The sequence below is a fragment of the Panthera onca genome, chromosome C1 (assembly GCF_046562875.1).
Source record: "Panthera onca isolate mPanOnc1 chromosome C1, mPanOnc1 haplotype 2, whole genome shotgun sequence".
NCBI lineage: Eukaryota > Metazoa > Chordata > Mammalia > Carnivora > Felidae > Panthera > Panthera onca.
The window spans coordinates 80,800,749-80,814,953 of NC_138346.1; the positions used below are offsets into that span (position 1 = coordinate 80,800,749).

Below are 14,205 nucleotides of genomic sequence, written 5' to 3' on the forward strand. Positions count from 1 at the left end.
AAGTACTTTCCTACCCAGAGAACTTTGCTTTAACAGCAGAGAAGAAAGATACTTCAAGGAAGAGTGGTATTCATTCGAAGGAGTGTGAAAGCTTTTGACCAGTTTTGTGGGGTTATCCTGTGCTACTGCAATGGGATGGGGACAGATTGGTGGGAGACTAATCCTTCTTGACCTTTTCAGTGTTAAGCCTACAACCTAACACAGGAAAATGAACTGCACTGAACATGTGTTAACGTCTGGACATACAGGTCACCAAATTTCTTGGCTTTTTAAGTGGAATTAGCATAGAGGCAACCTTTAGTCATGAAATGGTCTTCTCTTACACAAAGGCAAAGCCAGAGCATTTGACACTGAAGCCTCTACTCAGATCAGTGAATTCCACGGCCACCCCCCCTTCTTCTCAGGAGGTGGTCAAAGAAGAAAAGACTTCCTGCAGTCTGTACATTCTCAAGATTATTGGGCTTTGCTAAGAAACAAAAAACATCCAGGATGTTATCAATTTAGTCATCAAAATTAAAACAACAAATTAAAATTGTTCCATGTACTGTAACAGGCATTGAAATTAAAGGAATACATTAAAAGACCAAGACACAGAAGCAAATACATAAAAGCATTTAAAGTATGATAACAGTGGAACTTTAAATCAGTAGGAAAGGGATCTATTATTGAATAAGGAGTGTCAGGGCTGTTGGTTAATAATTTCTTGGAAAAAAATAAATTCTATCCAATAAGTTACATCACAGCACAAAATATAAATTGGCTGGAGGTTTAAATGTAAAAACAGTGGCACCTGGGTGGCTCAGTCGGTTAAGCTTCTGACTTTAGCTCAGGTCATGATCTCACAGTTGTGACTTCAGCCCCATATCCGCCTGTGTGCTGACAGCTCAGAGCCTGGAGCCTGCTTCGGAATCTGTCTTCCTCTTTCTGCCCCTCCCCTGCTCATGCCTCTGACTCTCTCTCTTTCTCTCAAAAGTAAATAAACATTAAAAAAATTAAATGTAAAAACAACATTTAAGTGAGTATTTATATTCTTTGTATCAGGGAGGCTTTGTAAGCATGAATTCTAAAATATAACCGTAAAGCAACTGCTTGATATAATTGACTTTAATACAGAAAGGAAGGAAGGAAGGAAGGAAAACAAAAAAGAAAACAAAGAAACAAATCAAAGCAAAAAAGAAACAAGTTTTAAATCAAACTGAAAAAGCATTGGATATTTTGTGTTATAACACAATTACAACAAAGTGTTACTCTTATTAATATAAAGAGAATTCTTTCAAATCAAATGAAAGACGTAAATAATAATAGAAATGGACAAAGGGTATAAAGAGATTATTAACAAATGACCAGTGGGAAAGAAATGCAAATTAAAATAACAAGGAGGTAACTAGTTTTTTTCCTTTTACAATGGCAAAGATTTTTTTTAATTTTAAGAACATAATCCTAAATTTTGAGGAAAGTATAAAAAAAGACCATGCTCTTATAATGCTGGAAAGTGTATAAAATTGCATAGCCATTCTGTAGGGAAATTTATCAATACATATTAAAGCCTTTAGAAAGAACATACCCTTTAACTGAACAAATCTACTTGCAAGATTTTAAACTATGAAAATTCATTAATATGCCTACAAAGAGTTTGGAGGAGAAAATCTAAAATTTAAATATCCTTCAATAGGGGGATCGGTTACATGAATTCTATTACAAAAGTACAATGGAAGACTTTATCACATTTAAATATTATAATAAAGATGTCTATTTTTATAATGGATTGATATTCATAATATATTTTTATACAAAAGAAGTAGATTCAAAGTGGTACATACAGTATGGTCCTAATTTGGGGAACATAAGCATATAAATGTAAAAGGCCATACCCCCAAATATTAAGTGGTTAGTTTGAGTATTGGAATTTTAATGGTTATTTTCTTTTTGCCTATAATTATTTTATAATTTTTGTTCATTGACAAGGCGCTACTTATGTCCTTTTAAAACATTAAAGGCTGACAAATTTTAACTCCAATAGTAATTTCAAAAAAATAAACTTTATTTTAGAGAAGTTTTAGAATTTCAGAAAAATTATAACAGTAATCTGTACAAAGCTCCCCATATACTTCACACTCAGTTTTCCTTGTTGTTAAAAATATTATATTACTATGGTACATTTGTTACCGTTAATGAATGGCCATTGAAATAATATTACCAAAATCCATACTTTATTCAGATTTCCTTAGTTTATACCTAGGGTCCTTTTCCTGTTCCAGGATCTTTCTAGTATGTCACATTACAGTCATTCTTCATGTCTCCTTAGGCTCCTCTTGGCTGTGGGTCTCAGATTTGCCTTGTTTTTAACGATGTTGACGGTTTTGAGGAGTACTGATCAGGTATTTTCTAGAACATCCCTTCTTTGGAGTTTGTCTGATGTTTTTCTCATGATTAGACTGGGACTTTGGATTCTGGGGAGTAAGAGCACAGAGGTTAAGTCCCATTCACATCCCATGGTGTTGATGATACATACTATCAACATGACTTCACTGTCAACATTCACCTTGACCTCCTGTCTATTGTAGTGTTTGTTGGATTTTACCACTCTAAACTTACCCTCTTCTCCCCCTTTCTGTAGCCTTTGGAAGGAAGGGGGGAGTTGTGCTCCACCTCTATGAGAGTGGAATATCTACATAAATAATTTGGAATTCTCCTGAATGGGAGATTTGTGTGTTGTTGTTGTTGTTGTTTTTAGTTTTTTTTACTTATTTTGATAGAGACAAGACAGAGACAGTGCAAGCAGGAGTAGGGCAGAGAGAAAGCACGCGCGCGAGAGAATCCCAAGCAGGCTCTGTGCTGCCAGTGCAGATGGGGGGCTCCAACCCATAATCATGACCTGAGCTGAAACTGACAGTCAGTGCTCAACCAACTGAGCCACCTAGGTTCCCCTTGTCTTTTCTTTTCTTTTTTTTGTTTATCTATTTAGTCACTTATTTATATCAGTATTAACTCACAGATATTTATTCTATACTTTGGGTTATAATCCAAAACTACTTTTTTTTTTTTTTTTGCTCAAATTATTTCAGTTTTGGCCTTTGTGAGGTCTTTCAGCTGGCCGTTTTATCTCTGTGACATACTGTGTGTGTGTGTGTGTGTGTGTGTGTGTGTGTGTGTGTGTATAAGCACTTCCTTACTTCCTGACACAGAAGGATGTTCTAGGTTTATTTTTCATGTTTATTGCCCTAGTTCTATAATCAGACATTTTTTCAAGGAGCCCCCATTCCTTTTACTGGGACATGGTGTTAGAAACCAAAATGCAGGTGCTAGTATGCCTGTTGCTACTGGGATGTTATTGCTTGGACGCCACCTCAGCTGACAGAGCAAAGAAACATATTTGTTCCATCTTGAAGCTTACTGACCCTTTCATTAGCCATGTCAAGTCTGCTGGTAAGCCTGTCAAAGGCATTTTCTATTTTTGTTACAGGTTTTTTTATTCCTAGAATTTTCTTTTTGTACTTTGATCCTCCATCCCTGTTTATATTGCCTATCTGTTCTTACATGTTGTCTACATTTTCTATTAGAGTCTTTAACATATTAATCATAATTATTTTAAATTCCCTGTCTAATAATTCAAATCTTTGTTTTATAGGTCAGTCTGGTTCTAATAGTTACTTTCTGTCTTTAGAATTTTTTTTTTCTTGCTTTTTGGCATGGCTTGTAATTATTTGTTGAAAGTCAAACATGCTGTTCCAGGTAGTAGGAAATTATTAAATAAGCCTTTAATGTGAGGTTTTCTGTTAATCCGATGAAGAATTGGATACATCTGATGGGTGGCAGAAGCTTCACATTCTTCTAGAATCTTTGTATTGGTCTCCTCCATTGACTTCTCTAAGTATTTCCATTCAAAGAGAGTCTATTTTACAGCTCTTCAACTGTAACCCAATGTAATTTTACATTGATATGGTGGTAAAGTATGGGAAAGGGGAATGTTCTCTAAGCTTCCAATTAAATCTCAGTCTGTTAGTGGACTGTGTCTCTGGACTCTGACCTTCACAAGTTGTTGCTATTGTTGTAGCAGAACCCTACCGCCTGTATTCACTTTGCCACTTCCTTAGCTGCAGTATTCCCGATCTATTTCCTTGAGGAAGTAGAGTTCATGACAATGTTCCATTAACTATTTCTTGACTACGTTGCATTCCTCCTTTGGTGAGACAGGAGGGCTGGTAGGGGATGGAGTGGGAAGAATGCCCTTTCCATGGGGGATAAGGTTTTGAAAAAGTCTTTTCCTTGGAGAGTATGCCTTTGTTATGAAGAAAGCTCTGGTTGTATTTTGCAATAATTATTCTTCCTCTCTGTTTGTCAGAGCCCTGAGATCTTAGCTCTTCACCATGAGAACCTAGCAGGTTCCAGGAGTTAAAGTCCTCAAACGTATACAGCTCCCTAATACAACAGCCCCAAGAAGCTTCTCACTCTCAGAGTACTTCTTCTCAGCCTTCAGCAAGTCATCAAAATTACCATTTAAGTGTCTTCTCAGTTTATGAACTCTAGCTTTTCCTGTTCCTGGTCAGCAGATCTCAGCTATTTTTCTCTCTATGTAACTATTTCTCCCAATTTCAGGGTGTTCATTTGCCCTAGAACCTCAGTCTTCTGATGGGTTCAAGAAAAATTATTGATTTTTAATTTTTCCAGTTTTTTCTTGTTGTCAGGATGGGAGCGACCACTTCCATGCCATTTACATTTCAGAGATGAAACCAGAAGTCTCTAGTAACCATTTCTAAAAATTATATTCACAGCTACCTTCTTAGAAAAGTAAGTAAAACTTGAATTATAGTTTTTTATCTCCAAATAATATTTGGCATCCTTTTTTCAATACTTAGATGTCATTTCAATATACTTAGCAGTTGGTTGATGTAAACCAAAACACCTTGATAAATATATATATTTATATTATATATATATATATTTATTTATATATTTATATATTTATAAATATATATATTGAGGTGAAGAAGTTTCATGCTGTATTTTTGACTACTGGTTTCTTACTTCCTGCCTCTGTGTGAGTTATAACGATGATGATGGTGATGACAAATCTAAACTAAATGACTTGTCAGTACTCTTCTGAATGACAGCTCCACCAAGCCAGTTATATTAGACCTGCCCAGAACTAGCAGTTAGCTCCTCATAGCTCCTCAGGGATCCACTGAGGACCCCACAGACACCAGAGTCGTACAAGGTGGAGCTGAAGAGGCAGAATGTCTCTGAAAGATTTCCTTCTTCTTTTTTTTTTTTTTTTTTTCAACGTGTTTTTTTTTTTTTTATTTATTTTTGGGACAGAGAGAGACAGAGCATGAATGGGGGAGGGGCAGAGAGAGAGGGAGACACAGAATCGGAAACAGGCTCCAGGCTCCGAGCCATCAGCCCAGAGCCTGACGCGGGGCTCGAACTCACGGACCGCGAGATCGTGACCTGGCTGAAGTCGGACGCTTAACCGACTGCGCCACCCAGGCGCCCCAAGATTTCCTTCTTCTTAAAGAATAAATATGGGATTAAGCTTCTTGCTCAGCTTGCTTGGGACCCCCCTTTCTCTCCTTTGCTGCAAAATATCAAACCGATAAATGTTTTCTCACTTCAGAGCTGGAGTAGGGGTCGAGTGGGATGGAAGGGAAAGTAGAGAGTATTCTGGCATTTATCCACGCCTCAAAAGGCTGTGTTGCTGGAGCTCCACATTCAGACACTAATGAGTCTCTGCAATTGAATAGCTTTGGCTGTTTTTACCCTTTCCTTTGTGTCTGTCCAGAAAGACTGTTGGAAAGCTCTCTCATGGCCACCACCACCACTCCAAATATGACATTTCTTCTGTGAATAGAAGCATTGGCTACTGTAACCATCACCTGTAATCCCCCGTTCCACAATCTCTGGAAAAATAATAATAATAAATATATTTTTTGACACATAAGAATTGGCTTTTTAAAAGGCACGCCATTTATTAGTTCTTTGGGTTTTATTTAGTCCAATGAGATGGGGAGTTTTATTTGTTTTTTTATTTTTATTTTTTCCTCCTCCTCTTCATTCTTCAATAAATACTAGGATAGTCCAGAAAATCAGGAAGTCACTCCTTTATTAGAGATTGAATTTATTCAGTTATTTCACTTTTTTTTCCTGTGAAACTTTCAAAACATCAAGCTAATTAATATCTAATGCGTGGGATAACCAACAGGATAATTCTATCAAGATATTTTCTGGTATTGCCTAAAATGTGAAAGAAATTTTCAATGAATGTATCTATTTCTTTCTCTTCACTTTGCTCTTTTGTTATACTGTTAACATTCTTTTAGGAATATGCAATTCCTGACATTTTCAAGGGATCAAATAGCCTTCAGATGTTTTTGGGGGGTCTCCACTCTGCTCACACTGTTACAAATATCTTATGCGGTGCACACGGCTCATTTTCCACATATTGGTTACTACTTTTAACAAAAGTATCCTTAATGAGCAAATGTGGATTTATGTGTGTGTGTTTCTGTGTGCAATTTATGTGTGCGTGTGTGTATGACAGGGAAAGAAATTAGAGGTTAGAAATCCCTGCCTTGAATACTTATTCTAATGAAGTTATGACTGTGTATGTTTGGCACACATGGGTTATAGTCATGCTGAATAAGAAGCTATACAAATTATAGTTTTGCATAAATGAATAATTTCATATATGTTGATAATTCATGCACTGTCAAGTGATCTGAAATACACTGATGCTTTCCAAGTTGTTTTTTTTTTTTCTAAAAGGGACATGATTAGATACTTTCTTTGATAGGAGAGGCAAATAGAACAAATGCCCCTCCTCACAAGCTTGCTACAACTTGACAGACTGTAGAGTTGACCTTCAAGATGTGCCTGCTTCATGTGTCTCAGCAGAGCAGAATGCCAGTTATTTCTTCTCCTCCCTAAGGAACCACTGATAAATGTTATCTAGATGAAGGTAGAGAAGATTCTATTAAATGGGGTCTTCAGCTAATTCTGCCAGGCATTATGATGCTTTAGCAAGAAGCAGCATCATTCAAGTTTTCCTGTAGTCATTTGTCCTCCAGGGCTCACCAAACTGGACCTCTCTGCAACATGCAAACTCAGAAAGTTATTAGCTTAGTGGCCATTGATTCAGAAAGAGAAGCAAATCTTTTATATCGTATTAATGTCTTCCTCTTTAAACAAAAGTGAGCATTTGGTAACAAATTTTATATAAAATGACAATTCCATGGTTTATTTGTCAGAACTTCCAGTTTGGTTTGGGGACAGGTCTTTGCATGTCTGATTAACCACTAGCATGGACCAAACAGAAGCTGTGAGCTCAGAAGCTGGAAGATCTTCCCAGAGAATAACAGTATATTGAGGGAAGAAGGAGTTAGGCACTGGGGCACTGAGTCAGCTACAAAATCATATTTTTGGGGTTCTGAGCTCAATTTGATGGCTCCTTTGTAAACCTGTGCATTGCTTGATGCAATGGTTACATGTGTGGATCCTAGGAATAGACCTGGTAAAACAAAACAACTCAAAATTGAGGGAGCTGTTTCACCAAATACCATAATACCTTGGAGTACAAGAAGTACTGATTTGAGTATTTAATAGAATATGACACAGAATAGGGAAAAAAGCCATACTACATCATCACAAAACACTGTTATTCAGTTTCAGACTTTTTTTGAGCACATTAAGAAATGGAGAATTGGATGCACTTTGGCACGTATTCATATTTGTGAGCATTCATAAGACTCCCTTAAGGACACCAAAAAATATATACGAGGGACTTTACAGAGGTCTAGAGTTCTCATGACAGCTAAGGTAGTGCTAATTGAATCATTACTTTGTGATTTCATTAATTCCTGTAGGATAGTGAACACTGAGAAAAGACAGGTTATGTTTTTATATTTGAGCTACTTCTAATCAGACCCTCTGATCTCAATGCCACCTTAAATATTTGCCACTGGCTGAGGAAATCAACTTGTGTGCCTATGTTTAAAACAAAGAATTTCTTAGCCCTGATACATATAAACTGGAAACACCATAATGGAGATTGTAAAAAACGAATTGAGGACAGGAAGCAGAAAAGAGTAGGGAAGATATGTAATATATTTTAGAACAATGTATTTTCCTTAAGTCTATCTACTTGATTTGGAGTATTCTATGATATTTCAGAATTATGTTCACTATGTTTAATATAAATTGTGCCCAGACAAGCAAAACAGGGGAGTTTCTGAAGGAGGATTTAAGCATTTTTAAATTTTTAAATTCCCTGACTCTCTAAGAATTTAATCAGCTAATGAATCAATCAGCTAATAGTTATCGTGTACTTTTAGAGTACTTAGTCCTGCCCCTCCATGTCCCATCAAGTGGTAATAACTGGTTTCTCCTTCAGTTTTGCTTTTGTCTTTCAGCTCTGCAGTAACTTGTATAAGATGTCTGTGCAAAATGTATCCAGCTGTGATTGAATTCCTGGCTTCAGTGCTCTGTTTTTGTTGTGTTGTCCACCCCACCCTCTCCTCCAGCTCAAAAATTAAAGGCAAATTTCTGTGGATGGAAATACCTAGAAAATTGTTACAAATGTAGATAGCTCCCAAAAGGCAAAACTTTAATATCATACTTTTAGTTAGAGTCCCAAATGTTTAGAGACTCTTTCTAGGAGCACACTAGTAACTGTTATCTTTCCAACCTAATTAAATACTTGACTTCATGAATGGGTCTAATTCTTCCTCAGATTTCTTGGGAAAGGCTCTTGAAGGGACTGCTTATAGATTAAAATGAATTACCCTTGTTTTACTTGCTATATTGGGCTTTCTTGCTACAGAGAGAGAAAAGATTGGGAAAAATACAAAGTCTGTATCATATTCCTAGAATTTAGGGCCACCTAGTAGCTCTCTGCTCCCAATATGGAAATTGGCTTAAAAATGCAGTAAGAATCACTGCCACCAAATTCCTCTCGATTCCTCCTTCCCGTCTAACAGATCTTATAGTAATGTACAAGGAGAAGAGAAATGTATATGCACCCTCCCAGCTTAACCCATAGAAAGGTAGGCTGTTCTCACATTTAACTTGCTTGAGTAATCAATTTCTGGGTCACAGTCTAGGAACGGTCTCCATCCTGCCATGGAATGGATTAATGTATGTAAATCCATTTTCCCATAAAGAATATTTCATTTTACCAGGCTTGCTGCTTATAACTTGTTTGCTGTGAGTTGAAGGACTGAGTTTAAATACATTCAAGGTTTATCTTGGTGCATTTCTTGTTCACAAAGCCAGAAGCACATAAGAGGTAAAACAGCATTTTGGCCAAGTCTCCACTACAAAAATACATAAAGGTTTATTGTAGCAACTGACTAAATAATGTGGGCCAAAGAACCACCAGCTTTTAGTGCTAATTATAAGTGCTTTAGACATATTTTTTTCCTCACTAAGAATTAACACTTATTCCAATATATGCTTTCCTGGATTAAACATGTGAATGGGCATGACTGTTTCTTTTCAACTGGCAGCTGAGCTGTAATGCCATTTAAAACTCTAACAAGTTTTTCTAATACCACTTCCAGTCTTACAATTACCAGCTGGATCTTAACTGGAGATTGAGCCCAATGTTTAATTGAAATTAGGATATCTATCAAACTTGAACTTCAGAGTGCACATGTTCCTTTCTTATGAAAAGTCCTGAGGCCTTTGGCCCCATCTGTGCCTGTGGAACTGCTGTCTGAAACGTCAATGGGAAGAGATACTTGAATGGCACCCTGTCCATCATTCTGCATCGAATAATACTCTGAGTAATATACTGGTATCTCTTACATCCAATAGCTTTGCCTTTTGAGCCCAACAATATTTATTCAAGTGTTGGACTGGCTGAGTAATTGAGGCTTGTAGACCAGTTCTATTGGGATTAAATAACCAGTGAGAAATTTCAGAAAAAAGGAAAGGGAATACAAAGAATCAAAACTATTTTAAAAGAGAGAGGGAAAGAGAGAGTGAGAGAAAGGGAGGGAGAAGGGCATTAATTAAAGACAAGGTTGCTTTTAAGATGACACTATTTTTGAAACCCATTTGTAAACCACCCTTAATAGTTTTCAGGTTCTACTGTCTATTAGGTTCATATTTGTTGAACCTGCAGGTCTCAACCATCTGTAAATTGCTAGAAGTAACTTTTGAGTGAAACAGGATCTGTTTGTATTTTAATGTCCAACAACGTAAGACCCGAGAAAGTTAGGATACATTCTTTGATTTTTTTAAAATACAGATCTAGTGAAATAGATAAGAAAAATGTTGACTCGGATAATTATAGATTTTGATGCTTGATGAAAAGGATGAGTCTAGCTCTGGAGGCACACTCTGTGTCCTGAATCCTGCTTATGCCACATGGAATGGGTATGTAAGACTGAGCAAGTCCCTCCATGTCCCTCTGCTTCAGTTCTCTTACGTGTGACATGGAAAGAATAACTGTATCTACCACAGAGTATGTATTTCAAGATCAAAAGAGTTCAGATATTAAAACCCTTAGTTTTGGTATAATACTAAGGGCTTACTAAATATCAGTTATTGCTATCGTTATCTCAAGTTATGAAATGTGATCATTCTCTCACTTTTAGAGTAAGCTATGCTGAACTGGTTGGACCTGTAGGAAGGAAGGTGACAAAAAAAAAAAAAGGGTAGCTAAAACACAAAGTGCTAGAAAGTGGAGTTGAGAGTGCATCTTGGGCGCCAAAGTAAAATAACTCCTTTAGGCAAATATCCTGATAATTATGCTCAATGTGCCCTTTCGCGAAAACTGAAAATTCATTGAACTTTCAGCAAAGATGTAGGCATTCCCGCTTTAAATACAGTCACAGGGGGGCGCCTGGGTGGCTCAGTCAGTTGAGCATCCAACTTCGGCTCAGGTCATGACAACTTCCGCTCAGGTCATGATCTCGCAGTTCGTGGGTTTGAGTCCTGCATCAGGCTCTGTGCTGACTGCTTGCTCAGAGCCTGGAGCCTGCGTCAGATTCGGTGTCTCCTTCTCTTTCTGCCCCTTCCCCACTCACGCTTTGTCTCCCTCTGTTTCTCAAAAATAAATAAATGTAAAAAAAATTTTTTTTAAAGAAATAAATAAATACAGTCAAAGGAACACACAAATAGATACATACAGGAGGGAGATAGACTGGGAGTCTCCCAGTGCATCAGTGCTGTATTTTATTTCATGTTTAGAGGCATAGCAATAGATCCCCAGAAGGATCTTATAGAAACAATAAAATATTTTCCTGTGAAATAATTCAATGAGGAAGTCATTGGTTCTGTCTATCCTGTACCAAACTGACTTTGGCTAAGGGTTTTAATTTTGTTTTTTAATGTTTATTCATTAATTTTTTTTTTTTTTTTTGCAGGGGCGCCTGGGTGGCTCAGTCGGTTGAGCATTTGACTTTGGCTCAGGTCATGATCTCACAGTTTGTGGGTTCAAGCCCCACATCTGGCTCTTGTGCTGACAGCTTAGAGCCTGGAGCCTGCTCCACATTCTGTGTCTCCCTCTCTGTCTGCCCATCCCCCTCTTGTGCTCTGTTTCACTCTCTCTCTCTCAAAAATAAAGATAAACATTTAAAAAAATTTTTACATTTATTTATTTATTTTTAATGTTTATTTTTGAGAGAGAGTGGGAGTGAGAGAGAGTGGGAGAGAGAAAGGATCTGAAGCAGGAGCCACGCTCTGAGCTGTCAGCACTGAACTTGTTGCGGGGGCTTGAACTCATGAGACAAGCCTTAAGATCATGACCTGAGCCAAAGTCAAAGGCTTTGCTATCCAGGCTGAGCTATCCAGGTGCCTCAGGGTAAGGGTTTTAAAAGAATAATAGAAGCACTGAAAAACTAAAGAGTGTATTAACTAACATACAGTTAATTCAGTTGCAAAGGTAATGGAGACTGTGCTCCTCTCTTCATTCCTTCCTGCTGACCACACCTTTGTAGTTTCCTTCACTACTTCCTTTCCACTATTTCTTTATGTGCAAGCCTTCCAGGAAGTTCCTAACCCGCTTACGACTGTCCATTCTATTTCAGTAATCTAATCCACACTCACAGCTTCATTATCAATAGCTGTTTTCCAAAAATCTATCTAGGAATGGGCAATTGCCTGATGGATCTAGACCTTCCTTATGAAGCATTACTATTTTATCCTCATAAAAACGAATATCCAAATACACTAGCTTTCCTCAACCTGGAGCCTTTATTTCAGGTCTGTATTTCTTACCATTTCAATCAGAACGGTGGCTTAGGAACTAAATGTAACCTTTAATTCTTTATTTTTCGTCCCTTTCCTCATTCAATCCACTATCAGGCCTATAGAATTTTCTTTCATAGTATTTTCTCCTCACTTCCTTTTTCCCATTCAAATGTCATCATTCTAATATAAGCCTTTATGGAAACATTTGTAATAGCTGTGCCTCTTGGACAAGCTGCAGTGAGAGAGCTGATAAGATATTTGATTCAATTTTGGTAGCCTCTTAATCTGTTACCTTGTTCCCAATCTGATCACTATCAAATTCATATTCTTGTGGTAGTTACAAGAACTGCCACATTCATGGTGGTTAAAATAATGTCCTTTCTTTGTTTGAAACCCTTAATAACGTCTTGTTGTTTATCTTAGAAGTGCTAAAAATGTTACCAAATGCCACACATTGATATTACAGGTTCCCTCCAGTGATACATGTCCATGTACTGTTACAGGGAGAGTACTATACATCCCTCCCCTCTCTTCCCCACTCAAGAAAACAAAGCCAAATGCAATTCACCCTGTGAATCCTCCCCCAGCAAAATAACAATTTAACTGATAAAAGTTTAAAAGAGAAATCATTAAAAGTCTCAAGAAATTTTCCCAAGGGTACACGGCATATGGAGAAATACTCATTCAAAAAAATCTGCTGAACCTTAGTGAGAACAGCAAGAATCCATGGCAAGAATCCAGCTGTAATTCACTCTGTTACTCTCCAACACCCCCAGCTCTGTGATATGGACAGAGTAGGACAGGGGTCTTGCTCAGGGTAAGTGTGGTCAAGAAGACAGAGGCTGCTTCTCCCTTCAGCTCCTAGTCTAGGGCTATAGTTCCATCATGGGAGGGGCAAACTGCTAATATTTCTCATCTCCCCCCAGAGCCCTTCACCCCCATCGCAGGAACCCTATTCTTGTCAGGCACAGCCAACTGGACCGGGTTTCTCTTGCCCCACCCAGCCCTGACTTGCTGATCTATCCCAGGCACGGCAGGCTGAGTACAGGGCTCCTGATTGCTCCTGCTTCAACTCCCTAAGTCCTGTGCTTAAGGATAAACCAATATAACCAAGGGCTGCCACTCCCTTCCATGCCCATTCACCAGTCGGACGCCACTCTTGAAAAACCAGTCTCCATTCCCAGCCCCAGGAAAGTGATGCAGGATTTCTGTACAAGAGGAAGAAGTCAGGCCACAAGGGCAACAAACTTCTGCCTGTAGGGAATGACTTTATTTGGAATAAAAGCAGAACTCCATTCTTAAGGTCATTGTCTAAAATAATGGAGATTTTTGTGGAGAAAAATGTAAAGGTTAGTTGATCTGATAAATGCAAAATGTCGGGGCATCCAAAAGTTTAACAGAGGGAAGCAGGTGATGAGACAGTCACGAACAACCTTCCTAGGATCAGATACAACTTGTAGTTCGTGCCCTGGCACCAGGCTGCACCTACTCAGGGCCAGTGAGAGCAGGATGTGAGACCGACTTGAAAGCATCCTCCAAGCCACACATAGACCCACAAATACGAAACAGAAGCTTCACTGATACAAGAGGCTTAAACACAACATATGACGAAACCCTGACTGAACAGTAAGCTACTCTCACCCAGAAGCGACTCCTAGAACGTGAGCTTAAAAATATTATCACGACCTGATAAAGGACATCTATGAAAAACCCACAGCTAACATTATACCAAATTATGAAAAACTAAATGCCTTTCCTCTTCAGACCAGGAACAAGACAAGGATATCTACTTCTGGCACTTCCGTTTAATATTGTATTGTATTAGAGGTTCTATTCAGGGCAATTAGGTAAAAATAAATAAGTTATATATATATATAGTATCCAGATTGGAAAAAAGTAAATCAATTCCTATTTGCAGATGCCAAGAAATCCTAAAGAATCCACACCCCTTCCCATCCCCCCCCAAAAAACACAAAACTATAAGAACTAATTAATAAATGAGTTCAGCAAAGT

General features: G+C 37.9%; 1 long non-coding RNA gene across 1 annotated transcript in view; it reads right to left on the reverse strand.

Annotated features, from left to right (window-relative positions):
• Positions 1 to 2,229: 2,229 nt before the first annotated feature.
• Positions 2,230 to 14,205, reverse strand: part of LOC132673729 (uncharacterized) — an 86,560-nt gene continuing 74,584 nt past the window's right edge. Inside the window, exon 6 of the long non-coding RNA XR_009608172.1 lies at positions 2,230 to 2,450. This is a non-coding gene — a long non-coding RNA (uncharacterized LOC132673729). The remainder of the gene's footprint in view (positions 2,451 to 14,205) is intronic.